Below are 25,864 nucleotides of genomic sequence, written 5' to 3'. Positions count from 1 at the left end.
ACAGGCCCGTGACTGGAAGGGACATGGGAGCAGAGGAGGATGGCTGCCTCGTTGTGCTTAGGCAGCTCGACACGTTACACAGGTTTAAGTCCTGCCTGGGCAGTGCCTCCCCCTCCTGCTGCCCTCATGGCTTCCTCTGGGCTCTGGCACTCGCTCTGCTGCCCAGGGGCACGATCAAGGTCGAGAGGGTCAGGAGGAGAGGCTGCCGAGGCTGTGGCCATGCCCTCAGGATGGTGAGCTGAGTGACGAGCTGACAGCCTGGAGCACAACTGCAGAAGTTACAGGAGTTCACAGGACGAGGGAAAGAGCTCGGAAGGGATGGGAGGTGACCAGTGGTGTCCAAGGGAAGTGCAAAGGGGCCAGCCAGTCCCCTTCGTGCGCTGGCCTGAGGCTGACGAGTGGAGCCCTTTTTGATTTGTGTCATAGTCATTTGTCGTGAGTCAGCTGTTGGAGTTGTGTCGCTGGCATTTCCACCTTGTCTCAGTGATGTGAGAGGAGAGGAGCGAAGTGATGCTCGGTGTTCGATGACCACTCGGCTGCTCACAGGGTCCGGCCTCTCCCCTGTCCCCGCTCAGTCTGGGGAATGTCCCCGCGGGCCGTGTGGGAGTCTGGAGCTCAGCCTCTGACCTGAGTGAGGAGCTCGTGTCCTGAGGGGCAGTGGCATGTGGCCGGGCCCTGAGAAGACTGCCACCGGGGCACAGCCCACCCTTGAGGTTTGGCAGCTCCCAAGAAAGCTGAGATGAGACGCAGATCAGACAAGCGGGTGGCATGACGTTAGCACTAGGGTCCCTCGCCGAGCCTGCCGCGTCCCCGTGTGGCATGTGGGGTAGGAGCAGGGGGCAAGGAGGGGTTGTGCCGACGAATGATGGTGGGCTGTGGGATTAGGCCTTTCTGCTCGAACGTCAGTGGTTCTCAAACTTTGCCCTCAGAGCCAGACCAGGGACGGTCCCACACCGGGTGCATTACAAACAGGCTTTCCTGATTTGTAGGAAAATCAGCTTTTGCCCAATCTTGAGTCTTTCTTGCGTTTTCTCTACACGTTTGGTGTTCGCTGCTCCTTGTCTCTGTAGGAAGGGAAGCAGACTGTGGAGCGAGTGGACCAGCAGCAGTGTCTGACCTCGCTCCTCGCTGGTGTGTTAGCATGAAATCTGTCAGTTTCTCGAGGATATTCCACCAAGAGGTGCGTCATTTCCTGGCAACTGGGGCCATTGCCATTTTGTGAGCAAGGCCCGTGCCCTAACCTCCGTGGAACAGCCTGCCCGGCAGTGTGTTCAGGATGGGTGGAGGGGGAAGAAATGATGGGTGGGTGGCAAGGGTGCCAGCTCTGGGCTGGACAGTGGGCTCTTCTTCTCGGGCGTGTCTGCTGGGGGCCTGACGCCCAGCGGGTCGGGTGTTTGGCTGGGTCGCATCTCACACCGTCTCACGAGGGGTGTTGTGATCCGCGTGAGAGTGGCCTTATGAGGCTGGGAAACCCAGAGGACACTGGTTTCCAGCAGCTGGATCGGGCCAGCTGAGCTAAAGGCAGCCTCACTGATAACTGTGCAGAAAGCACGTTAGTGTGTCTGTACCCCTAGGTTTCAGAGACTGTTTTGTGGGGGACTCAAATGAAGACGCCTTGCTGGTCACCCTAGTTTCACAGAGCAGTTCCATGTAAGTCAGCACATCAGGGTTGGAAAGGGTCGGAAATAGTGAAGAAGCCAGTAGGTGGTGACCTTAGGCCAGAGTCCGCTCTCAGCCCCAGGCCGTATCCCGAGTCCCTCCTTGGGAGAATGAAGGGTGTCCCTAAGCCGGCCTGGCAGGCGCGGGTGCAGTGGGGGCAGCGAGACGGACAGCACATGTGTCCCAGGCAGAAGCACCAGCAGCAGGTCTGAGCCACTGTGGGGGGACGCAGGCAGGTCTCCATACCCCATTCTCGTCCCTCCGTCATGCTGCAGGGCCTCAGTGGGATGGCGGGAGGTGTCCCATCACTGTGGGCGGTCAGTCACGGTGTGTGCCTTGTTCCCATCTGGTGTCCGGGTGTGGTAGTGTCCTCTGCCCGTGCAGACCAAGTGGGTGGCCTGCTGCCCTGCATTCTGCAGACTCGTGCCAGGGCCGTGCTGGGGGCCGCTTGCAGTACACTTAACAGCAGTGGTCGCATCATCTTTGGATAATTACCCAGTTTCCCCAAAAAGCTGACCTAGCTGGACCATCAGCTCTAATGTGTCTTTTGGAGCAAACATTAATATAAGATCCAGTCATATTTTAATGTAAGACAGTCTAATATTTGACATGGTATGATATGATATGATATGATATGATATGATATGATATGATATGATATAAATAAATATGGTGCGAGTGAGTGAGGTATGCTGTAAGTAGTGAACACAGCGTATGCTATGGAGGTGTGAACAAGGTATGCTATAAGTAAACAAGGAACAGACAACATATATAAGTAAACAAGATGTATACAAGTAAATAAGTCACAAAGTAAAAAGATATGATAGTAAAAACAAAAAAAGTGAAAAGTAAACAATATAAAGAAGATATGAATAAAAGTAAAAACAAGATATGATACAAGTTAACAAGATATGTGAGTAAACAAACAACATAGGGTATAAGTAGACAAGATACATAATTAAAAAGTAAACAAGATATAATAGTAAAAAGACATAAGTAAACACAAGATATAAGTAAACATGATATAAGAAGATACGTGATACAAATATAAAATACCAGGTCTTATATAAGACCGGGATTTATATTAATTTTGGCTCCAAAAGACGCATTACAGCTGATGGTCCTGCTGGGTCTGATTTTCGGGGAAATACAGTGAGTCTTCGCCAAGAGCCGGCACCAGTTTTCAGCACTGGAGCCAAAATACCGGGAGCAGTCCTGCATTCCTTTGTTCACAGGAATGCAGAGAAGGTGCCTCCTGTCTGGGGAAGCACAGCGCTCTGTCACCCAAGTCAGGGCGCTGGCCGTCGTCACGGGAACCGATGGGACGTGTGTGCAGGGCCGAGCGCCCGAGCGGATGGCCCGGGCCCCTCCCACGGCCACTGTCAACAGCAGGGCCAAGTCCCGGGCACCTTTCCCAGAGGTGCTGAGTGTGGGCGGGCGCCACAGGCCCCAGCCATCGGTTATCCATGAGGATGGCTTCTCCCTCAAGACGTTCTCCAAGGGTTTTCCCTGCAGTGTGTCATTTGCTGTCCCCGCAACCGTCACGAAGGTGGGGGACCACAAATGTCCAAGCTGTGTGCAGGCACCGGGGCAGCAACCCTGGTGCACAGCAGCAGTCAGGGTGGGGACGAGAAGTCGCACCAGCAGTACAGCTCTCTTTAAGTTGAGGGTCACGGAGGGGACAAACACAGCCACACTGCAGAGAATTCCGTGCCACCCGACTCTCAGGTGCAGGGTTTGAGACTTGGTCTTTGGAAAGCCAGGGTCGGAGGCATTCCCCAGGGCTGGCTGGGGAGGGGCCGGTGGTGTCGCTCAGGACAGGCTGACCATGGGCCAGGCTTGCAGCCCAGCTCTCTTGTGGGGGCCTTGTCTGAGCCATGTCCTTGGCAGGTTGGCATGTCAGGGTGGCACCTTGGGCACAGGAGTGGCCGAGGTCAAGCAGGCAGGATGGCCCAGCGACAGTGACTACCTGGGGCTGGCGGCCTGAGTTCTGGCCGCCCTCATGTCTCCAGGTTTAATTCCAGGAGGGAATGGAATGCAGCCCTGTGTTTGAATCCTGCTACTAGTGGACTAATTAGCAGTGTGCCCTCGGGCATGATTTTTCTTCTCAGGCATGGAAAGCAGTGCCTTCTCTGCAGGGCCGTGATAAAGAGCCGGTCACAGCAGGAAACGAATGAATGGGGGCCATTAATGCCATCAGTCTCCTGGTGGCTTCAAGGAGACAGCTGCTGTTACCCAGAGGGGGCTCAGTCGCGTGGATGAGCAAGGGGCAGCCATGGAAACCGAGGCTTCTTACTCTCACGGTCGTGCACTGCAGGCCTCAAGGTAAGTGTGACTGTAAAGCTGTGACAGTGGACTGCCCTTGAAGAGGCGGGACATAGCCCTTGGTGGCTTTCTCCCCAGTCTGACACACGTTCTGCCTGTTCCAGTGTGAAGGCAGATTTTCAGCTCGCAGCGGTGTGACAGTATGGAGAGACTGCAGCTCGTAGAACTGGGGTGTTTGCCGTCAAGCCCACAGACCGCTAATCCGGGGCCATGCTGGCTCCTGGCCTAGCGATCCCAAATCAGAAAACGCCCTACAGCTCAGCATGTGACGGAAGCTGAGTGTGACCGTTTTGCTTCCCAAAGCTCTGCCGCCTGGGCGCACACTGCCGGGGCCCTCTCGTTAGAGTTTGGCATTAAGAGTTTCAGACTGCTCTCTGCGCCTCGGGCTTTTCACCTGTAAAATGGAGTTCGTGACCCCCACCTGACAGGGCCCTGGGGAGCCTCAGGGGAGTGCTGAGAGCTATAACTTTGCCGTTAGTGAGCCAGAATGCCTCAGATGACACCTCAAAGATGGGTCGGTCGGACACAGAGGCCTTTAACTCTTTTGACAACTGCTGGTGTCCCTTTCAGCCACGTGTCCCAGGTGACCCATCAGGGCAATGCCAGCCAGGCACTGCACACTCTTCAGTAAGTCCTCATCCGAAGAAAGACGCCTGCCAACTAAGTCTGAGTGCAGTTGGTTTTTATTAAGCTGAGATTGGACAATGGCTGTTCCCTCCTCCCCCCACCCCTTCACATCCTGTGAAGGTGACAAGATTCGTCCTGAAAAGATGCAGAAATGCTCATGCAGAAATGAGCTGGGTGTGGAAGCGGCTCAGATGGTGGGTGTGTGGGTTGCACCCGGGATTCCTGGGAGGGGCTCACAGTGCTGTTCCCGAGAGTCCAGGGAATGAAGGCCATGGCTGAGCCGGGACCACCAGCCCTGCTCAGGCTGCTGCTGTGTGACAGTGGTTTGGGAAACCCCAGCCACGTGCACCAGTCTGATCGTGCCCAGAGGGAGAGCTGGCTCTGGGCTCCCTGGCCTGGCGTCCTGCCCTTCGGTGCAGGTGGCATCGTGACAGAGGCAGTTGCGTGTGACCCCGGGACTGTGTGCCCTCGTCTCACATGGAGGCCTCGGGAACCCTGTGCAGTGTCTGCTGTCTGTGATCCGCATACCTGAATTCCTCCAGGCGGGCACAGCAGGTGGGGAGTGGGGGCCAGGCTTCATGTGAAGGACAGTGAAGCCGTCCCGGTTTGTCTGGCTGAACGCTTACGCTGCGTTCCAACTCGTGGTTGCTTTGGGCACAGCCTGTTGGGTGAGGCAGAGGGGGCTGGTTTGGTGCCTTGTGACAGGGGACACAGCAGGTCCTGGGCCATGGCTTCCATGATCTGCCGCTGGGGTGGTGGCAGTGGTGAGAGGCTGGCTGGAGGACGTGTCCTCGCGGGTGGTGTTGTAGTCTGTGGAGGAGCACAGAGTCTGGCTGCTGTCACTCTGGGCCTGGGTGACAGGGCTGGGAGTGGAGTGGGAGCTGGTGCCAAGCTTCACGGCCATGTCCACTGAGCAGCCCTCAGAGGTGAGGTGGGGCTGGTGGATGTCTATGGCAGCTGTGGTGACCACACAGGTTGCAGGTTCTGGGACTCTGGTGCCTGCAACAAAGAAGGGGAGCTGGTCAGCTGTTGCAGGCGGTGTGTGTGTGGGGGTGTGCTCGGGTGGGAGGACGCCGCACAAGGGGTGTCTGGGAGAAAACACTTAGGGGAAAATAAGCAGCACTGCACATGGGAGTTGTTCTGTGTGATGACGTTGGATTTTGTCAACATACAGGCGTAGGGATGCTGAGTATGTGGTCCCCTCTACAGGAGGGGGCAAGTTGGGTGTTCTGGGAGTGTAGGGGGCACTTGGGGGGGTGGCGATTAGGAACAGAAGGCTGAAGTCTGAGTCTGGCTTTTTTCAATGTGTTAGTATGAGAAGGAGGGGTGCTGGGGTGCTGAGCCCGGGCAGAGGGACATCTGCATTGCAGCGAAAAGGGGTCTCCTGCAGGTGGGTGCATTGAATTCCCACAAATAGCGCCCGTCAGGGTAATGAATCCAGGAAACTAGTCTGCATCAGTCACTGCTTGTTCTTCTGTTCTGGGTTTTGGGGGAGTACCAGGGGGACTGGATGGGGAGGAAGGTTGGGCGCTGTGGCACTAGTCGGGGGATTAGCTGGGTGGCAGTAGGTAGAGGGGGAACCACTGTAGGAGGCAGGCCTGGCGTGGGGGTGGATGGATGCAGCGTAGGGGGAGTACACGGAGGGCGACAAGGGAGGCACAAGGAGGGGCGCTGTGGGGGGGAGTGGGAACAGCAGGGGTTGCTGTTCATTAGAAGGAAGGGTGGTGGAGAGTTGGAAGGTTGGGGCTGCTGTGCCCGGAAGGGGGTAGAGCTGTGTGCATTGCAGCAGAACGGTGGTAGGGGCCGTCCCGACATGTAACTGCAATAAACGTGACACTCGTGTCGTGTGAGGCAATGCGTGCTCTTGAGTTTGGGGTCCTATGGGGAGGGAGGGTCGCTGCAGTGGGACTGGAAAGGGGATGAAGGGTTGGGAATTCTGGGGTGATAGAGGAGGAGGAAGAACTGAGGAGGAGGACGAGGAGCATGAAGAGAGAGGACAAGAAATAACGACGAGGAAGATGAGGAGGAAGACGAAAAGCAAGGTGAGTCAGGTAACATCACTTATTTCAGGCCCGTGTGAGAAGTGACTTATTCACTCCGCTCCCTATTTGATAAGTGACTTATTTCACGCCTGTGTCAGAAGTGAAATAAGTCACTTCTCCGTAAATGATACAATCAATACGGAGAACGAGGAGGGGCAGGAGGCGAAGGAGGAACTGGGTCTGGAAGGGCAGGAGGAGGAGGAAGAGGAGACTGAGGAGCCCGAAGCGGGAGCATCGGAAGCAGAAGGTGGGGAAAGGGAAAGGAGGAGGAGGAGATGGAGGAGGCAGAGGACGAAGCGGAGCTGGAGGAGGAGGAGGACGAGCAGGAGGAGGACGAGCAGGAGGCTGAGCTGGAGCAGGAGGAGGGGCAGGAGCTACAGGACGTGGAGGAGGAGGCGGAGGAGGAGGAGGACCCGGAGCAGCAGCAGGAGGCGACACAGACGTTGGAGGAGGCAGCCCATAAAGAGGATGACGGGGAGGAAGAGCAGGATGGTGAGGAGGAGGAGGAGGAGCAGGAGGAGAACGAGGAGCAGGTGGGGGACGTGAGGGACGAGGAGGAGGAGGAGACAGATGAGGGGGAGGGGGAGCAGCAGGAGGACGAGGAGGAGACAGAAGAAAGAGGAAGAGGAGGAGGAAGACCAAGATAAGGAACAGGAGGACGAGGGATGACGAGAACGAGGAGCTGGAGGAGAGTGAGGAGGAGGAGGAGGAGGAGGAGGAGGAGAAACGGGAACCACCTCGCCATCTCCTGTCCCTGCTAAGACACCTACACTCCCTGCCTTTGCACGTCCTGCCCCCCTTCCCGCAGCAGCCTCCCTCCTAGTTCTGTGCCTTCTTCCACCACCACCAAGGTGCAACCCCCCACAATCCCCCCTAGCAGCCCTTTTCTCATGTACCCCCAACAGTCACCACCCCACACTGTCCACCCCCCGCTTCTGCCACAGAAGCCAGGGCTCAGCTCCTGACGCCTCAGCATTGGCCGGGAAGTGCCGTGGGGGCTGCAGAGCTGAGGCAGCGCGAGGCAGGTAGGGGGTGTCGGAGGACATGAGGGACAGCAGGCGTGGGGTTCCTCGGAAAGAAAACCACTAGGAACGAATGTAAGCAGGCAGGCAGCTAACACACCTGTCTTCGGACACAGTAACACATTCAACTAAGATACTGAACGTCCAGATAAATGGAAGCATAGGCCGTGCTCACGGACAGGAAGAATGAACACGCTTAAAAACCCACACTAGCCACAACCTCCAGACTCGATGCGATCCTTGTATCAAAATACCGATGACCATTTTCAAAGAACTACGCCAAATAGTTCTAAGGTGTACCAGTCACGGCAATCCTGAAAGAGAGGAACAAAGCGGCGGGGAGGGGTGGGCGGGTCACGCTCCCCCACCTCAAAGTACACTACAGGCCCAGACTCATCCAAATAGACTGGCCTTGGCGCAAAATGAGACACAGATCCATGGAGCACAACACATCCCAGAATGAACCCACGTCTCTACGGTCACTTTATCCGTGACAAACGAGGCAACAACATACACGGGGGTATGTTGGCAGGTTCGTCGATACACGGTGTTTTTAAAACTGGACTGATACATGCCCCCAAAAAAGAAAAAACGGGACCACTTTCTTACACCATATACAAAAATAAATTCAAAATGCATTTAAAGCTTAAATGTAAGACCTAAAACCGTAAAACTCCTAGAAAAAAACATAGGCAGTAAACTCTGACGTTGCTCTTAGCAATATCTTTTTGGGTATGTCTCTTCCACCAAAGGAAACAAAACGAAAAAATAAACAAATGGAACTACATCAAACTGAAAGATTCTGCACAGCAAAGAAAATCAACAAAACCAAAAAACAACCTACATCCGATAAGGGGTTAATATCCTAAATGTATAAAGAACTCATACAACTTAACACCACAAACCCAAACAACCTGATCAAAACATGGGCTGAGGACCTGAATTAACATTTCTCCAAAATGACACAAGATGGCCAACAAACATGAAAAGGTGATCAATGTCACTGATCAGAGAAATGGAAAAAAAACCACGAAAACCCACAATGAGATGTCACCTCAGTGTCAGGATGGCATCATCAAGAAATCAGCAAATAACAGATGCTGGTGAGGACGTGGAGAAAAGGGAACCCTCGTGCCCTGTTGGTGCAGCCGCTGTGGAAAACAGTATGGAGGGTCCTCACTAGAACTACCGTAAGCCCCAGCAGTTCTTCTGGGTGTTTATTCAAAGAAAATGAAAGCACTAATTAGATATATGCACGCCTGCGTTCACTGCAGCATTGCTTACGACAGCCAAGGTACGGAAGCAACCTGAGTGTCCATCAATAGATGAATGGACAGAGGAGGTGATACATACATACAATAGAATATTTCTCTGACATGAAAAAATGAGATCTTGACATTTGTGACAACGTGGAGGGACCTAGATTATGGCTGAGTTCTAATGGAAAATACAGGAGCTCATTGATTCCCTATAATGGTTTTATCTATAGGAACTTGCGAGGACATCTGTTGGCTTAGAAGGTTTGGCACCAAGTGCCAGAAAATCTTGAGCTGAGGAGGGATGTTTGAAAGCAGTGTCTCCCCGTTGCTCCTCAAGAAAAGCCTTTTCTGAACTGGCGAGACCGTAAGTCCTTGATCCGTCATTACTAAAAGATGCACCGTGTAGATGGAAACTAAAATTATAAATAATCATAGCAAAAAGTGATATGTGTTCAGTGGGTGTTGAACCGCACCAATCCCTTATTGAGAACTGGGGCGGAGTGAAAATGCAGTCTTTATTTTTTTTAACGTGTGGTTAAATACGCTTTTTTTTTTTTTAAATGAAGCGTAAGGGCACTAAAAGAACAGAACTACGATCTGTAGTTTCCAAATCAAAATTGACTGAAAAGGAAAAAAAAAAGGAAATAGAAAATGTTATCAAGCCAATAGGAAGCAGTGAGAGAAAAAAGAAAAAAAAAAAAATGGGGGGCAGTTAAAGAGAAATAAGTCCAACTTTATCAGAAATATGATTCCACTAATGGAGCTTGAAAGCTTCTAATAGAGTGCTTTATAATCCTGATGAATATGTAAATACGTAGGGAGGGCAGAAAGCCATACGCATGGGAATGGTGCCCGAATTCATCAAAATATCTACTCTGGGAAAGGGAGGTGTGGCCTTAGATGAACAGGCCTCTCCGTTTCTCTGGATAGAGCTCAGTTGGACAGTCATTCGCTGAAGTTGGGTCTAGCTGCAGTGGTAGGTGCACGGGTCTTATATTGTCTATTCTTCGCTGGATGTTTGAAATATTCTCAACACAGTGAGTGTAGTGGCAGGAGGCGTACAAGAAAGGACCCCTTCTCCATGTGTGGCCCCATCTTTGTGCCCAGAGGAGGAGGACTCTGCTGACCTCTGAATGTGGGGACCCCCCCCATGGGCTTCCCACAAGAGTCAGAGAAGCCCGATGAGAATGCCGGCCTGGGGATCTGAGAACGGCTCCAGTCACCATCAGACTTCACAGGCAAACTCTGTTTGCAGACTTGCCTCCCCGTGTGTAATTTTGAGGAACTCTCAGTTGCCAACTGGAAGATGAGTCAGTCTGTTGGCCTTCCCACCGCAGACACAACCAGAGCCAGGAGACACATGGCCCAGTCACCACGTGGGGATGTGGGAGTTACGTTCTAGGAAGACCCCCACGTCTATCAAACAGTAAAGGGGGTGCATACATTCAGGTGTGCTTTGACAGTGGTAGACTCTGCAGTGATGACGCTGATGAACCTTTAAAACCTAACATGAGCGAAAGAAGGTAGAAAAGTTACCGTTCTCGTTATATGAAGATTGAAAACAGACTCCCCTGAACTATAATAGAAGCATGAAGAGGCGTACGTGGTGGCGAAAGCAGACGTCACAGCAAGCAGTGATGACCATAAGCTTCAGGCCGAGAGGGGGGGCTGCCGTGGAGCAGAACGATGCCCCAGGAGCTCCTGGGTGCTGGCAGGGTTCCGTCTTCACCTGTGTGGTGATAGAACGTGTTTTTACTTTATAATAGTGAGCCGCAGGTTTGCTCTGCGGTGACAGGAAAAGAGACCACTGCTGAGCGGTGAGGGTTAATTCCAGCAGATCTGAAATTGTCCTGAGCTGTTTCACTGGGGCCCTTGCAGGACACCGACCCCCGGGCAAGGCATGAAGGGCTCTGATTAATAGCTGCCTTGTGAGCATGGGTCCGAGGCATCTGAGGGAGGTGTGTGCCGCTGGTCAGCATTGTTTATTGATAACGAGATTAGTGTTTGCGCCTGGTCCCCGTGAGAGCCTCCAGGGCTCTGTCTTTGGAGCTGGTTATGCAGCAAGAACGTGCCTAGGGGAGCAGCAGGGTGTAATAAACCCTGGTCGAGACTTGGTTCCATGCTCCATAATTCCGGCATGTTCCGCGGACAAGTGGTGGTGCCCAATCTGAGACAGCGAGGGGTGCAGCCTGTACAAAGGGGGACGGTTGCTGTTCAAGCCTCCCCTCCCCAGCTCCTCGCTGCAAGGCAGCCTTGGGCTGTGATGCACACCCCTCCTGTAACGCCATTGCGTTCTTACAGATATCGGCAACTGTTTCTGCAAAATCCAGACAGCAAATAGTGGGGTTTGCAGGCCAAAGGCAATATGCTCGACTCCTGGAGTTCTTGTTGAAAAGCCAGGAGCCCTTATTACATTTAAAAATGTAAAGGCTAAAATAAATAAGTAAATAGAAATAAAAATATAAAGGCTGCGCTTAGCTCTTGGACTCTATCGAAACAGGCAGTTTAGTCCAACCCCGGCTGTAGTGCATCCTTTTCCCGGAACACACTGTAGATTTGTGAGCAGTGTCATTATGATGGTTAATGTTGTGTGTCGGCTTAGAGGGTGTTTTTGGACGAGTGTAACATTGAAAACAGTGGACTTTGAGGAAAGCAGATTGCTCTCCCTAATGGGGGTGGGCCTCGCCCAATCAGGTGAAGGCCTGACTAGAGCAGACGGCCCAGCCTCCCTGAGTAGGAGGGAATTCTCCGGCAGACACCTGCGGACTTCCCTGGCACCACCAGCTCTCCTGGGTCTCCACCCCACCGCCCACTCCAGATTTGGACTTGCCAGCCTCCATAATAGCACGAGCCACCTCCTTAGAGTAAATCTCTTTCCATATATACATATACCCACATCCTATGGGTTCTGCTTCTCTGGAGGACGCTGATTAATAGTCATAGGAGTTCCTGTGAGTCTTCTTTTGCAATTTAACCCAGTCTAACTGTTACCATGAGCACATCACATAATTGGAAAAGTGGACTCTCTTAATATACAGTAAGTGCTTATTTTGTGCCTGTTATCTTATCTGAATTATTTCATTCTCACCACAGTCCTTGTTGGTAGGTACTATTCATTCATTGTGCCATTTGCCATATGACTAAACAGAGGCGTAGAGAGTGCACAGAGCTAGCTGTCAGGTTTCAGCCCATGTAGAAGTTCGAGTGACGTAAGGACTTGCAGCCGGGAGGCGAGGGGTGTGGGGGCTACAGCTAGTCACCTTCTGAGCCGACATAGCTGGGTACCCAGAGGAGCTGTGCAAAGCAGAGACAGACCACGTGAGCCTCCGGCAGCGGGGGGAAGGCCCGCAGCCCCGTGGGGTAGGTGCTGACAGGGGCAGGATGGCCCGTCCCCTTGCCACAGCAGCTCAGCTCTGTGTCCTGGCACTGGGCTTTCCCGTGGGCATCAGCAGATGGCAGCTCCCGGCAGGTACTGCTCTCAGCCAAGAGATGCTATGGCTAGCAGCAGCCTTTTTTCTTTTTTCTTTTTTCCCCTAGTAAGAGATCGTAGAGGAAAGGCTGGGGGTCCAGCCAGCTTGGGGCCTTCCTAGCATGAAGTCCCTTCCAGGATCAGTGCTCACGAGACCTGTCATTTCATCCTTGAATGAAGAGTTGGAACAGTGAGTCCATGCCTCCACGAGCTGCACCTGGCCTCGGTGTCTGTCTCTTCCTGCCCCTCCCGTTGCTGAGGGCTGCCAGGAGCTTGGGGGGACCTTCACATCCGCAGCTGCAGAGCACAGAACCAGGAAGCGAGGTGAGTCCTTTCAGGCCCTAATCCCGCGGGTGGTGCTGAGGACAGAAGCTGCAACTCAGGACACAGTGCAAATAAAGTTATAGAGAGGGACGCTGAGGACAGAAAACTCACCCCACTTCCTGGCCAGTGGGCCACCTCTTGACCTTGGTGCGAGGTTCTTAACTCTCTCAGCTTCAAGAGCCGGCGAGCTGTGCGGCCGGAAGGGGTAGGCAGCTGTGACGGAGTCAGAGAGTCTGGGCCGACTTTGTAATCACACAGCACATGTTGTCCTTTAAAGCAGTGAAAGCAGCAGGCAAATGAAAGTGTTTGTCATCCCTCAGGGATGGCAAGTCGCTCCGGCGAGGTGGGGCCAGGTCAGCCTGGCTGTGGCATCACTTGTCCTCCCATGTCCTCTCCCAACGGTTCTGATGAATCACCGAGTCTGGCCTCCCACGCTGGCCCCCCAGTGCGGAGAAACGGCGACATTCAGCCATCGCTCCAGACCAAAGTCACCCTATGCGTGGGTCAGGTGCTGAGGGTGCAGAGCTTCCCCACAGGGGGAAAGCGGGGACCGTCCTACCATCACCTGCTGCCTCCTGACGGCCCTGGAGAACCTTTTCACCTGTATCCCGTTCCGCTGAGTGTGCCTCCCCGAGCCTTCACGCTGAAGAGAGCAGAGAACGAGACAGGCGTTCCTTAGCTTCTGTCCGCTGTGCGTGTTTCTCCCCTCGAGCGTGGGGGTAGTGCGCGCTTGGCCTCGGCTCAGCCCCGTTTGCTCAGGCCCCCAGGCTACACACCCACCCGGTTTCCACCCGTGCTTAGAGCTCACCCACGACTGGGGGGATCCTGCCACCCAGTGGTGACGGTGGGAATTGCCTTGAGTGGGAAGCTCAGCCAGAGAGCGTCCGATTGCCCTAAAATAAAGAAGGCTTTGAAAACATTACGAATACAAGATACGAACCTTGCAGAGCAAGAGTGAACAAAATTGTGAGCCTCCAAAGTGAAGCATGGTGGGAAAGCACATTCATCTGACGTTTGTTTGGCTAACAAAAGCAAAAGCTTAGTGCATATTACAAATGTCTTCCTGTTGTGAAATTGTTACTTGTTTGTCATGCTTAAGAAGGAAATTATAATAGCACTGCTCTTTAAGATCAGAAAAGTCAGGGATCCGGGCCGGCCCAGTAACTCAGGTGGTTGGAGCGCCATCCCTGGCTGGATTCCCACATGGGCCAGTGAGCTGCGCCCTCTACAGCTAAGACTGTGAAAACAGCTCTCCCTGGAGTCTTTTTAATTAATGCGTTTGTCTGTGTGATACAGGAATTCAGAAGCTACAGTTTACTGGAAATTATGTTTAATAGTTTTAACTTGTTTGTTAAGCTGGGCCAGCTCCATGAGGCCAGCTGTATGTAAGGAAACCGTGCTCAGATCCCTCAGAACCGATTTCTAAGACTTCAGTCTCTGGAAGGAGGCCTTTTCCACCCTTGGTCTGTATCATTGACCTTTTAGTTATAAGGAGGTTTTCCTCTTGTCCTGCAAGGAGGAGAAGCAGAGGAAGAAGAGGAGCTGCGGAGAGAAGGAGACTTTGCAAGGACACCCCGGCTGGGAGAGTTTCAAGGGCAGCCATTCCTAGATGCCTCCGCCGTGGTCGCTCCCAAATCTGCCTGAGAGCAGGTAGGAATGATCGCTTACATACCCCTTCCCATCTCTCTTTTCACAATACCCTGTTTTGACAAAAAGGAAAGCGGCGCGCCTACTGTCCCACTGTCTTACTGTGCTTTGCTCCGAGCTGTAAAGCTCCCTGGGGCACCACCCCGAGACAATGTCAAATACAGTCTTTGGGGACCACCCCTGTGATAATTGGCCGAGGCTCCCCAGGCTCATCTGGGGCTCGGCTGCAGCTCCTGGAGGTGGTTGTGTGAGGGAGACGTGAGGCAGGGGACCCTGGCTGACTGGCCTGTGGTGGGATGCTCTGAATTTGGGGTATACGGTGGAGAAATCAGCATGAGGGGCTTCACCTCTCCCATCCCCCAAATATTGTCGCATAAAGCATCACTCTTGAGGGAGGATCTTCTGAGAAGAGAACAGAGAGCCCCAGAAAACGTGTGCCCCTCCCAACATTCACAGCTCAGCGGTTACTTTCAGGTATGTCCACACCCCAAGGACCTGTACAGCTCAGCGAGGTTGATTCTTTCGGGCGTGATGAGAATGCTTCGTGAGCCCCCAGAATTCTTAAGTATACACTGATTCCGTCCTGCAGGCAGGACCTGCTGTGGTCTCTCAGATCCTGGGGTGCTGCCTTCAACAAGACAGTTACAGCCTATTTTAACACGTCACCTCGCAAAATAGTTATTCCTGTTAGAGTCTAGCATGGCCTTATTTCATTTCATAAAATGTTTAATATTGTTCTATCTCCTTTTAACAACAAAACAAAATTATGTGATAGCTGTCAGGCTGAATCATTTTTACACTTCAGTTAAATATACAGGAAAAGTTTGATTGTGATATCTAATGTAATTAATCATTCCTGATTTTTATACATGATTCTTACTGAATTATTCCAAAAAGCTAAATGCCAGTGTTCAGTAACACACAAGCACATACACATTTTCCAAACACCGTGCTTCATAGGTGACCTTTGCAAATAACAATATTTTAACTACACTTGACACTGCACAGGATTACATAGAGTAATACTATTTTAGGTACCTATCACTTTGGTAATGATTGCTTTTAGTAACATATCCTACAAGCTGTGCTCCTTACGTTATTTCTTAATGGTTCTTTTAAAATAGTATTCTTCAAAAACACATTGGAAAATAAAGTTGGTTCTTTCTAATGTTATTCAATAAAGAAAGTAAGCCGATGGGACTGGCTGGTTTGCCATCAAAGGCTGGTTTTGCTCACTGCATTAGGTGGCAGACTTTTCCACGAACTTAATAAGCTACGTTTCCACCAAAATAAAAATATGTATAAGGCAGTAAAATGATGGAGACATTTTGTAAAATAACATTGTATTGGCGAAGTGATATTAAAATTAAAATTTCAATTTCCCCAACCCTTTATGATTAAATAAGGTGCCCGTAAGTGAAGACGTGGACAGTACACTTAATTGTCATTTAATACACATTGGGAAAGTTTTTTTAGTTATATGTCCCAGAAATTTAAATAAGGAATAACTGTAATGAATGGGTAACATCCACTTGCATAAAAGATGGTTTCAAATTATTTGATTTTAACAGCATTGCTAGAGGACCTAATTAAGTGATTAGCTGATTATTAATTAAAAAAACTAATAACAGATAAAGATACCATTTTTGGCATATAGCTCAGAAGGAGTTCCAAGAATTGAGTGACAATTCCGTAACAATTTCTATTCCCACCTACATGTTTCTGAGAACAAGGTTTCTCAGTATTTATAGCCACAGGAATGGAAAATGGGTAGAGTAGAAGCTGAATCATGTCACATTTTAGTAGCAACAAGTAAAATGCCTCAACAGAACATAACGTTTTGAAAGCCACCCGTCCCATTAAGAGACGTGTTTTCCACCAACTCTTGCTTTGTATGTTCTACTTGGCATGTGTGATGCTTTGTCCGTACGTCTGCCTGACAAAACCTGTGCTTCCCGTGCCTCAGCTCGGAAGCCACTGCTCACCCAGCCACCTCGTGCATAGATGACCATGTGGTTCCGTGTCACCAACGGAAAGTGAGCAGTCGCAGTGTGTTCAAGCTCCGGGTCAAGGCTTTTAAGAAGGAGTCGTGTCTTTTCAAGCTTTCTTCTCCCTTCCCCCGAGCTGGATTCTGCTAAGATGACAAGAGGTGCCTGGTAAGTGAACCGAAGGTAGGCTTCGTGGTGGCGGGCCACTGGGATGTGGGGCTTTGTTGAAGCAACCATCATACCTTAAATACTGCAATGTTTAATAAGTATTTATCAGTATTTTGTGGTGCTCTGTGCAAATGTGTGCTGGTGATGAATTGTACTGATGACTCAATCCAGAAGGAATTTTTAACACTTAGAGCCTTCTGGTGATAGGAAATGGGGTAAAACTCCAATTCTTTTATATTCATAATTCTGAGAGAGAGAGTTTGGTTGGGGTAATCAATAAATATAAAAATGTGTAATTAGGCTAAAAATACATAACAGAAGGGAACTCGCAAAATGAATTCAAGGAGAAAAAAGGATGATATGACTTTTGCAACTGTGAAAGAAGGGTTTGTTCACGTACAGTTTTTAAAGGGTGATGGTTTGCCTTCAATTGCTCCGTCTGCCCTGCTGCTGCTTTACAGCCGTCTAATACTTCCCCACGCTGCTACAGTGGGTGCACAGAACGCCACGAGAGCATGACTTGTGTAGCTGGAGTCAGAGTTCGGGGTCTCTGCAGCCAGTCACCCCACAGGCTTACCGAGGACTCTAGATGCCAGCACTGTCCTCGAGGCTGGGTAGAGGAACAGAGGCAAGACGCCATACGCACACTCCAAAATCCTTTGTAGCACCCACTAAAATATGCTAAAACAAACGACAATCATAAGCCATGGATGCCGTAGCGCAGTCTGGGAGCCGTCCCGTGAGACCGCCCAACGTCGTGCTGTCAGCGCAGCTCACACACAGGGCCTGTCTGCATTGGGCAGACGCACCCGGCATTCTCTCTGCCCTGCGCATTTCGTCTGCAAACTCCAGGGGACTACACAGAATGTAATCACTTCTTTCTTCAGTCATTGCCATGAACTCACCTTTCTCCACCCCGTCATGCACTGGCAGGGCCAGTTAGCTTTCCATTTATGTCGCCGGGAATTTTAAAGTCCCGGTCCCTGCCCCTAACACACAGATCAGTCCATCCTGCTGGGGCCTCAGTGCTTTGCAGCCTCACCACGTAACCCCACCGGCCTGCAAAGCCTGAGAAGCCCTCACATGACACAAAGCGCCTTCATCTGAACTTCCCGTTGAAAAAGTTAGAGTTCTCACAGAATAAAGTCTGATGCTCCCTGCCGCCCCCTGCCCAAGCCCCGTGGCCTGCAACGTGCCCACTTCCCACAGTGTTCAAAGCACCCCACGTGTGTTTCTTGCAAACCACAGCCTCCAAAAGAACTCGAGGACGAGCTTCTCGTCCTTGGTGGTCCCTCAGACCCTGGGGAGTTGTGACATTCCCACAGACCTGAATGTTAAGCATGTGGGACAGCTGAGCAGTGAAGTAATCATTCTGAATTGTCCATGAGCCACAGACGGGGGTCACCACACACTGAACTCGCGGGGCTTTGCAAAGAGCAAGTAACAGTTTCTATGGAATACTTGTTAATGCATCTTTATGGCTTAAAAATTTCTCTTAATTTACTTTTCAGTTACAGTTGACATTCAATATTATGATGGTTTCAGGTGTGCAGCGTAGAGATTACACATTTATATAAGTTACAGAGTGATCCCCCCATTAGTCTAGCACCCCCCCCGGCACCATAATAGTTATTACAATATTATTTACTATATTCCCTGTGCTGTACTTTGCATCCCGTGACTGTTTTTATAACTGCCGATTTGTGCTTCTTACCCCCTCCCCTTTTTCCCCCAGTTCCCCAGCCCTCCCCCCATCCGGCGACCATCAGTTTGTTCTCTGTGTCTATGAGTTTGTTTGTTTTGTCTGTTTATTTTATTCTTATATGTGTTATCTCTTAATTTAGTTTTAAATTACTTTTAAGTAAGTTTTTGGAGTTTGAATGATTGATGCTTTCAGTAAATAAAGCTGGGTCCTCACGACCTGCAAAGCAATAGACAAACAGCTCCGTGTGAAACAGCTCGTGTTCCTCTCCTCTTCACGGAGCGCCTGATGCAGGCAGGGAAAGCTCTGAGAGCAGTGGTGATAACACACGCGTAAAACATGGTTTTTAAATAGAGAAAAATACAGTATTGCCATGTTCGTTGCTGCATCGAGAAAGGACACTCTGCAGAAATGTCACTTTTCTAGGGAACTTGAAAGGTGACAAGGAATTATTGGACGTTGAGGGTCTTTTGGTGGATTCAGGAGGGTGGGTGGACGGTTGGTATACGAGCAGGGAGACAGGGTGTCCAGGGTGACACTCAAGGTCAGACGGAATATCCGTGCCACCCGTGAGTTTGGATTATCTGGGAAGGGGTTAGTTCAACCTCGGTCCTGCTCGCTATGGGTTGAGTCGGACGTCACCTGCGTGGGGAGGGGGCAGGTGGGCGTTTGGCCTCCAGCTTGAGATCAGGTTTGCACAGACCTGCTGGCAACCCAGTGCACTGATGGAATTTGGATCCGGGGCAGCAGGTGGGGTTGCCTTCGGCCGGGTACGCGTAGGGAGGAAACGTGAGAGCTGGAAGGGTTTCTGTGAAGTGTCACTGGCCTGTGGCATCAGAATGCAGAGCCTGGGTTCCTAGGGGACAGACAGGAGTCATGGCAGGAGGAGACTGGCCGCAGGAAACGACTGGCTTGGGGATGGTTTTTCTCAGGGAGGGTTCTGCGTGTCGCCCTGGGCATGTGGGGGTGGCAGCTGGCCTTCCCGAGTTAATGATTCACAACCAGAAGAATCTGGGGTGCAAACAGGGTCTGGGTGTGGAACCGGTAACTTCTAGAAATATCTGCGGACAGATATGGAAAATGAAAGCAAGGGGGAGATTGGCTGTGGCCCTGCGGGAGGACAGTCTCTCTGGGGGATGCAGGGGGGGCGAGAAGGGGGGAGCCAAGGTAGACACCCTGAAAGCACAGTTTGGGGGGACATGGGCCCAATAGGACAGGGGCTGCGCCTGGGCCATACGTGGTGCCCACGGAACGGCTCTGAGTTTACTGGCCTGTCTTGACATGAATCCTGCCCTGAGACACACTTTGTAATGACCACACTGCTGTTTATTAAGTTCCTTTGAGAGGAAAAAATGATGGCGCACAGGTGGCTTGTGGGTCAGGTATTGGGTGTGACGCAGGGAGGAAGGAGACCTTTACTTGTCACTGTTCAGGGTCTGTTGACCGTGACTTTTATTCATTTTTACATCAACGTCTACCAGGGTAATCAGCCTGAGGCATTATTTCGTGTTGCCTGCTTCTGTTTTTCCTGATGATACTTATACTCAAGGGAGACTTCACAGCCACTCTAAAGACGTTCTCCCGTTAGTGTTAGGCGAGTGGAGTTCCACAATAACCTTCAGATTGCTTTTATATCTCATTTTAGCATCACGTCCCTTATTTTCATGCCACGTGCCAATTCAGACATAGGACATTTTCATATAGTAAATCAAGGAACACTTATGCTACCTGTTATGTCCACTCTGTCCCCTGCAAATGACCCCGGTGAATTTTTATAGATTTGACCTTACAACCGGAACAGTGGAAAAGTTGGGGACGTTTTACACTGAGAGTGCCTCGTGCACAGGCGCACTGCCTTTGTCACAACTCTAGGTCCTGTGTCAGCAAAACCCATCCACCCCGGTGACATGCAGGGCACACTCATGGCCCAGTAAACGTGTGATGGACAAGTCATTGGTGAAGAAGTGTCACGGTTCAGGTTTCAGAGGGCGGTAGTGTTCGGCAGGTCAGGCAGAAAAGGCACGGGTTCGGGTTCGGAGGATGTGCGTTTTCCGGGCTTCCTGCAGCACTTGTGCTGCCACCATTTTGGGTTCAGTGCTGGTGCCAAGGAAGCCCGATCTCAGGGTCAGGAGTGGCCGAGCGTGAGTGGGGCTGCCAGCCCTGCCTCGTGTCCTGACAGCTGGCTCTGGATTTCACATGAAGACGGGGCACGCCAGCCTGCAGGGCTCTGGTGTGGGGCTGACTCCCTCCCAGGCCCAGCGCCGGTCTGACTCCCCGGGGGGATCCCACCTCCGTACCCCAAGGTGTCCCTGGTATCCTGAGACGAGGGGTGCCAGGTGGCGCTCTCCGGGCGCATAGGACCCAGGCTCAGAAGCTTTACTGGAGCAGGAGGCGGGGTGGGACATATACCCACGAATTGCTTCCTGCCAGACCTGGCCTCCTGGGAAGGGCAGCCCAGGCGGTGACCAGGGAGGAAAGCACTGGACATTCTTTACAGATTCGGGGCGTCGACCCCTCAGCACTTGTGTGGTTTGCACGTACTGGCTCCAGTCCATGCAGGCGGACTTGCATTTTGTCGGTGGTTCCATTTGCTGTGCGGAAGCCTTTAGTTTGATGTCGTCCTGCTTGCTTCTCTGTTTCATTTATTTATTTTTGCTTTTTTCAAAGAGCAAATGTTAGGACTGTTTGCAGAATCCTTCAGATAGTGTTCTTTGTCTGCTACAAAGAGGGAACATTCAACTTCAAAGCACATCGGGCTGCTGTTCTGAAATCAGGAAATTGATTATTTCCCCCAGTAGATGCAAGAACATGAATAATCTCCTATGAATAATTCTCATTATGTAGTCACGTGGTTAGGGGACAAGCTCAGTGTATGGTGAACAGACAACAGAAAATTTACACTTGTTTACAGTGTCCTTTGTGCTTTGAAATATTAGATTTTTTATTGTCCTCTAGGTCAGCTTGAGAAAGGAAGTGAATGATAGTGGAACGAGCGTCTCTGTATTTCGTGGCTTTTAGAGATGAAGACACGTGTGACTTCCCTGGCCCTGCCCGCTCAGCAGGTACTGAAAACCGGGAATTCCGTCCACACAGCGGCGAGACCAGTGTCCTGTGCCTGCTGAGCAGCCGGGCTGGGGAAGTCACACGTGGTTTTCCTGACTTTAGATTTCACATTTTCAGGCAAATTTCTAAGAATATGGTTTCATCTGAAAGGTTTAGAAGGTGGTATTTTTGTTATTTTAGAAATAATGGGCACATATCTGTTTTTATACATAGTGTCTGCAGCATAACCTCTGTCATATACACTAGCCTATCTCCAAACACGCGTCGTGTAGGGACATGTATATGAAGTCAGTGTTTTGCACACGATTCAAAATTTCTGTTTTACATCAACTGCATTTTTTTAACCTTGTAACCTCCTTGGCCCATTTCTCCTACCCCCCACTCCCACCCCGCCTCTGGCAACAACCGATCTGTTCTCTGTTTCGGTGTTTTATTACTACATAGTTTTATTCCACATACGTATAAGTGAGATCATACTGTACCTGTCTGTCTCTGTCTGACTTATTTCATTTAGCGTAATGTCTTCTAGGCCCATCCATACTGTCACAAATGGTAAAATTTCATTCTTTGTGTGGCTGAATAATAATGTTCCATTGTGTGTGTGCGTGTAGAACGATTTCTTTATGCATTCATCCATCAGTGGACACTTACCATAGGTTGTTTCCATATCTTGGGCATTGTAAATAACTGCAGTGAACGTGGGGGTGCAGCTGTCTTTTAGAGTTAGTGCTTTTGTTCTTTTCAGAGAAATACCCAGAATTGGATTTACTGAGTCATATGGTACCTTCTACTTATTATTTTTTTCTTTTTAAAAAAGTAATTTATAGAGGAACCTTCATACTGTTTTCCACCGTGGCTGCACCAGTTTACCTCCCACCAGCAGTGCATGGAGGGGTCCTTTTACTTCCCTTCCTTGCCCACGCTTGTTAATAATAATTTTCTTGAGAATATTTCTAACAGGTGTGAGGTGGTGTCTCGTTGTGGTTTTGATTTGCATTTCCCTGATGATTAGTGATGCTGAGCCATCTTTTCATAGACCTGTTCTCTTGGAAAAATGTCTTTTTAGATCCTCTGCCCATTTTTAATTGGACTGTTTGATTTTTTGTTGTTGTTGAGTTGTATGAGCACTTTTTGTATTTTGAATAATAGCCCTTGATCATATATGTGATTTGCAAATATTTTCTCCCATTCAGTAGGTTTCCTTTTCCTTTTGTTGATTGTTTCTTTTGCTGTGCAGAAGCTCTGTAGTATGATGTGGTCTCACATACTTATTTTTGCTTTTACGTTTGGTGTCAGATTCAAAAAATTATCGCCAAGACTGATGCCTAAGAGCTTACCACCTATGTTTTCTTCTAGAAGTTTTATGGTGTCAAGTCTTACTTTCAAGTCTTTAATCCAGTTTGAGTTAATTTTGTGTATGGTGTCAGAGGGTGGTCAAGTTTGGGTTTTTTTCCACGTGGCTGCCCAGTTTCCCCAGCATCATTTATTGAAGAGACTATCCCTTCTCATTGCATAGTCTATGCTTCTTTGTTGTAAATTTAATGACCACATATGCATGGTCTCATTTCTGGGCTCTGTTCTGTTTCATTGATCTATATTTCTTTCTACGCCAGTACCATGCTGTTTGGATGACCGTAGCTTCGTAGTATAGTTCAAACCATGGAGCATGGTGCCTCCAGCTTTGTTCTTCTAAAGATTCTTTGGGTAGTCACGTGTTTTTGTGGTTCATTACAAATTTTAGTATTACTTTTTCTGTTTCTTTGAAAATGCCATTGGAATTTTGATAGGGATTGCATTGAATCCGTAGATTGCTATAGGTGGATTGGATGTTTTAGACATATTGCTTCTTCCCATCCATGAGCATGAAATACCTTTCCGTTTTTTTGTATTGTCTTCTTCAATGTCGTTCATTAATGTCCTGCAGTTTTCAATACACAGGCCTTTCACCTCTTTCGTTTAATTGATTCCTAGGAATTTTATTCTTTTGGATGCAATTGTAAATGGGATTGTTTATTTCTGTTTCTGATAATTTGTTATTAATGTGTAGAGATTCAACAGATTTTTGCATACTGAACTTTGTATTCTGCAACTTTACAGAATTAGGTGATTAGTTCTGACAGGTTTTTTGTGGAGTCTTCAGGGTTTTATGTATATAATACCATGTCATCTGCAAACAGTGACAGTTATACTTCATCCTTTACAATTTGGATGCCTTTTCTTTCTTCTTCTTGGCTAACTGAGTGTGTAAAACATAAGTTAGTCTTAAATTTATCAGAACATACTCTGTGACTATGATAAGGACTTGTCACAACACATCTCTTTGATTTCTCAGAATCTAGAGCGGCAGAAGCCATATACAAGCTCTCAAATTAGCAAACACATCAACTGTACTAATGTTATACATAAAGGATCTGTGGGAGAGAGGAAAAGCTCTCAGCTTTTCCCCACTGAGTATGTTAGCTCTGTGTTCATCATATGTGGCCTTTATTATGTTGAGGTGTGTTCCCTGTAGACTCACTTTGCTGAGAGTGTTATCATAAATAGATGTTGGATTTTGTCCAATGCTTTTTCTGCATCTATTGACATGACCATATGATTTTTTTATCCTTCATTTTGTTTATGTGGTGTATCACATTAATTGATTTGTGGATACTGAACCAACATTGCAACCCAAGAAGAAATACCACTGGATCATGCTGTGTGATCCTTTTACTGTATTGTTGAAATTGGTTTGCTAATATTTTGTTGAAGATTTTTGCATCTATGTTCATCAGGGATATTGGCCTGTAATTTTCTGTGGCATCCTTAGTTTTGTTTTTTTGATTTTTGGGTTGTTTTTTTTTTCAAATCAGGTAAAGCCTGCCCCATAAAATGAGTTTGGAAGAGTTTTTTCCTCTTCTATTTTTTAGAAGAGCTTGAAAAGAACTGGTATTAATTCTTCTTTGGTGACTCACCACAGAAGCCATCTAGTCCTGGACTTTTGTTCGCAGGGAGGCATTTTTATTACTGTTTCAGTCTCCTTACTAGTGATGGGTCTGCTCAGATTTTCTGTTTCATCACAATTCAGTTTGGAAGGTTGTATGTTCCTAGGACTTTATCCGTTTCTTCTAGGCTGTCCAGCTCGTTGACGTATAACTGCCTGCAGTAGTCTTTTAATCCTTTGTTTATCTGTGGCATCAGTTGTGATACCTCCTCCTTAATTTTGAGTATATTGGCCTGAGTCCTCTCCATTTCTGTCTTGGTGAGTCTAGCTAACGGCTTGTCAGTTTCTGTTTATCTCTTCAAAGAACTAGCTCTTAGTTTCATTGATCTTTTCTATGGTATTTTCAGTCTCTTGTTTATTTCTGCTCCAGTCTTTATTTCCTTTCTTGTACTAACTTTGGGCTTCCTTTGTTATTTTTCTATTTTTTGAGGTGTAAGTTTAGTAATTTGAGACTATTTTTGTTTCAGGTTGGCATTTATCACTATGAACGTCCATTTTTGAACTGCCTTTGCTGCATCCCACAAATTTTGATATATTTTCATTTTCAGATGTATCATTGGTGAATATCTTCTCCCATTCAGTAAGATGTCTTTACATTTTGTGGATGGTTTCCTTTGCTGTGCAAAACCTTTTTAGTTTGATGTAGTCCCGTTTGTTTATTTTTTTCTTTTGTTTCCTTTGCCCAAAGAGATATATCAGTAAAAATATTACTAAGGGTAATGTCTGAGAGTTTACTCCCTGTATTTTCTTCTAGGAGTTTTATGCTTTCAGGTCTTACATTTAAGTCTTTAATCCATTTTGAGTTTATTCTTGTATGTGGCACGAGAAGGCAGTTCAGTTTCATTTTTTTGCATGTATCCAGTTTTCCAAGCACCATTTATCAAATAGACTGTCTTTACCCCATTGTGAATTCTTGCTTCCATTGTCATAGAGTAAATAACCATATAAGCATGGATTTATTTCTGGGCTCTCTATTCTGTTCCATTGATCTATGTGTCTGTTTTTCTGCCCGTACCATGCTGTTTTGATGACTACAGCCTTGTAGTATAGTTTGATATCAGGTAGTGTGACACCTCCAGCTTTGTTCTTCTTTCTCAGGATTTCCGTAGGTATTCGGGGTCTTTTATGGTTCCATAGAAATATTAGCATTATTTGTTGTAGTTCTGTGAAAAAAATGCCGTTGGTATTTTGACAGGGAGTGCATTGAATCTATAGATTGCTTTGGGTAATGTGGACATGTTAACTATTTGAATTCTTCCTATCTATGAGCGTGGTGTATGTTTCCATTCATTTGCATCTTCTCTAATTTCTCTCTTCAGTGTCTTCTGATTTTCTGAGTAGAGGTCTTTTACTTCCTTGGTTAAATTTATTCCAAAGTATTTTATTTTTTTTTGATGCAATTGTAAATGGGACTGTTTTCTTAATTTGTTTTTCTGCTATGATTGACATTTCTTACTGTAATACTCCCAGCTCCTGACTCAGTGGCCAGAGCTGTTCCTCACAAGCACTCATGGTGACCTGGCCCTCACCTGGACAGGTGCCTTTGAGAATTCCCCCTTCCTCTGTTACCGCTTTATTTTCTTGCT

General features: G+C 48.8%; 1 long non-coding RNA gene across 2 annotated transcripts in view; it reads left to right on the top strand.

Moving 5' to 3' along the window:
- The first annotated feature begins 8,579 nt into the window (after positions 1 to 8,579).
- Positions 8,580 to 25,864, top strand: part of LOC109453610 (uncharacterized) — a 45,381-nt gene continuing 28,096 nt past the window's right edge. For both annotated transcript variants that reach the window (XR_016018307.1, XR_016018308.1), the window contains exons 1-4: positions 8,580 to 9,298; positions 12,472 to 12,727; positions 14,244 to 14,377; positions 16,341 to 16,530. This is a non-coding gene — a long non-coding RNA (uncharacterized LOC109453610). The remainder of the gene's footprint in view (positions 9,299 to 12,471; positions 12,728 to 14,243; positions 14,378 to 16,340; positions 16,531 to 25,864) is intronic.

This window comes from Rhinolophus sinicus, chromosome 13, assembly GCF_057876585.1.
Source record: "Rhinolophus sinicus isolate RSI-liver-muscle chromosome 13, RSI-T2T, whole genome shotgun sequence".
In the NCBI taxonomy this organism is placed as follows: domain Eukaryota; kingdom Metazoa; phylum Chordata; class Mammalia; order Chiroptera; family Rhinolophidae; genus Rhinolophus; species Rhinolophus sinicus.
The sequence above is the reverse complement of the archived record's forward strand: the minus strand, read 5'-3'. Positions and strand labels throughout refer to the sequence as shown.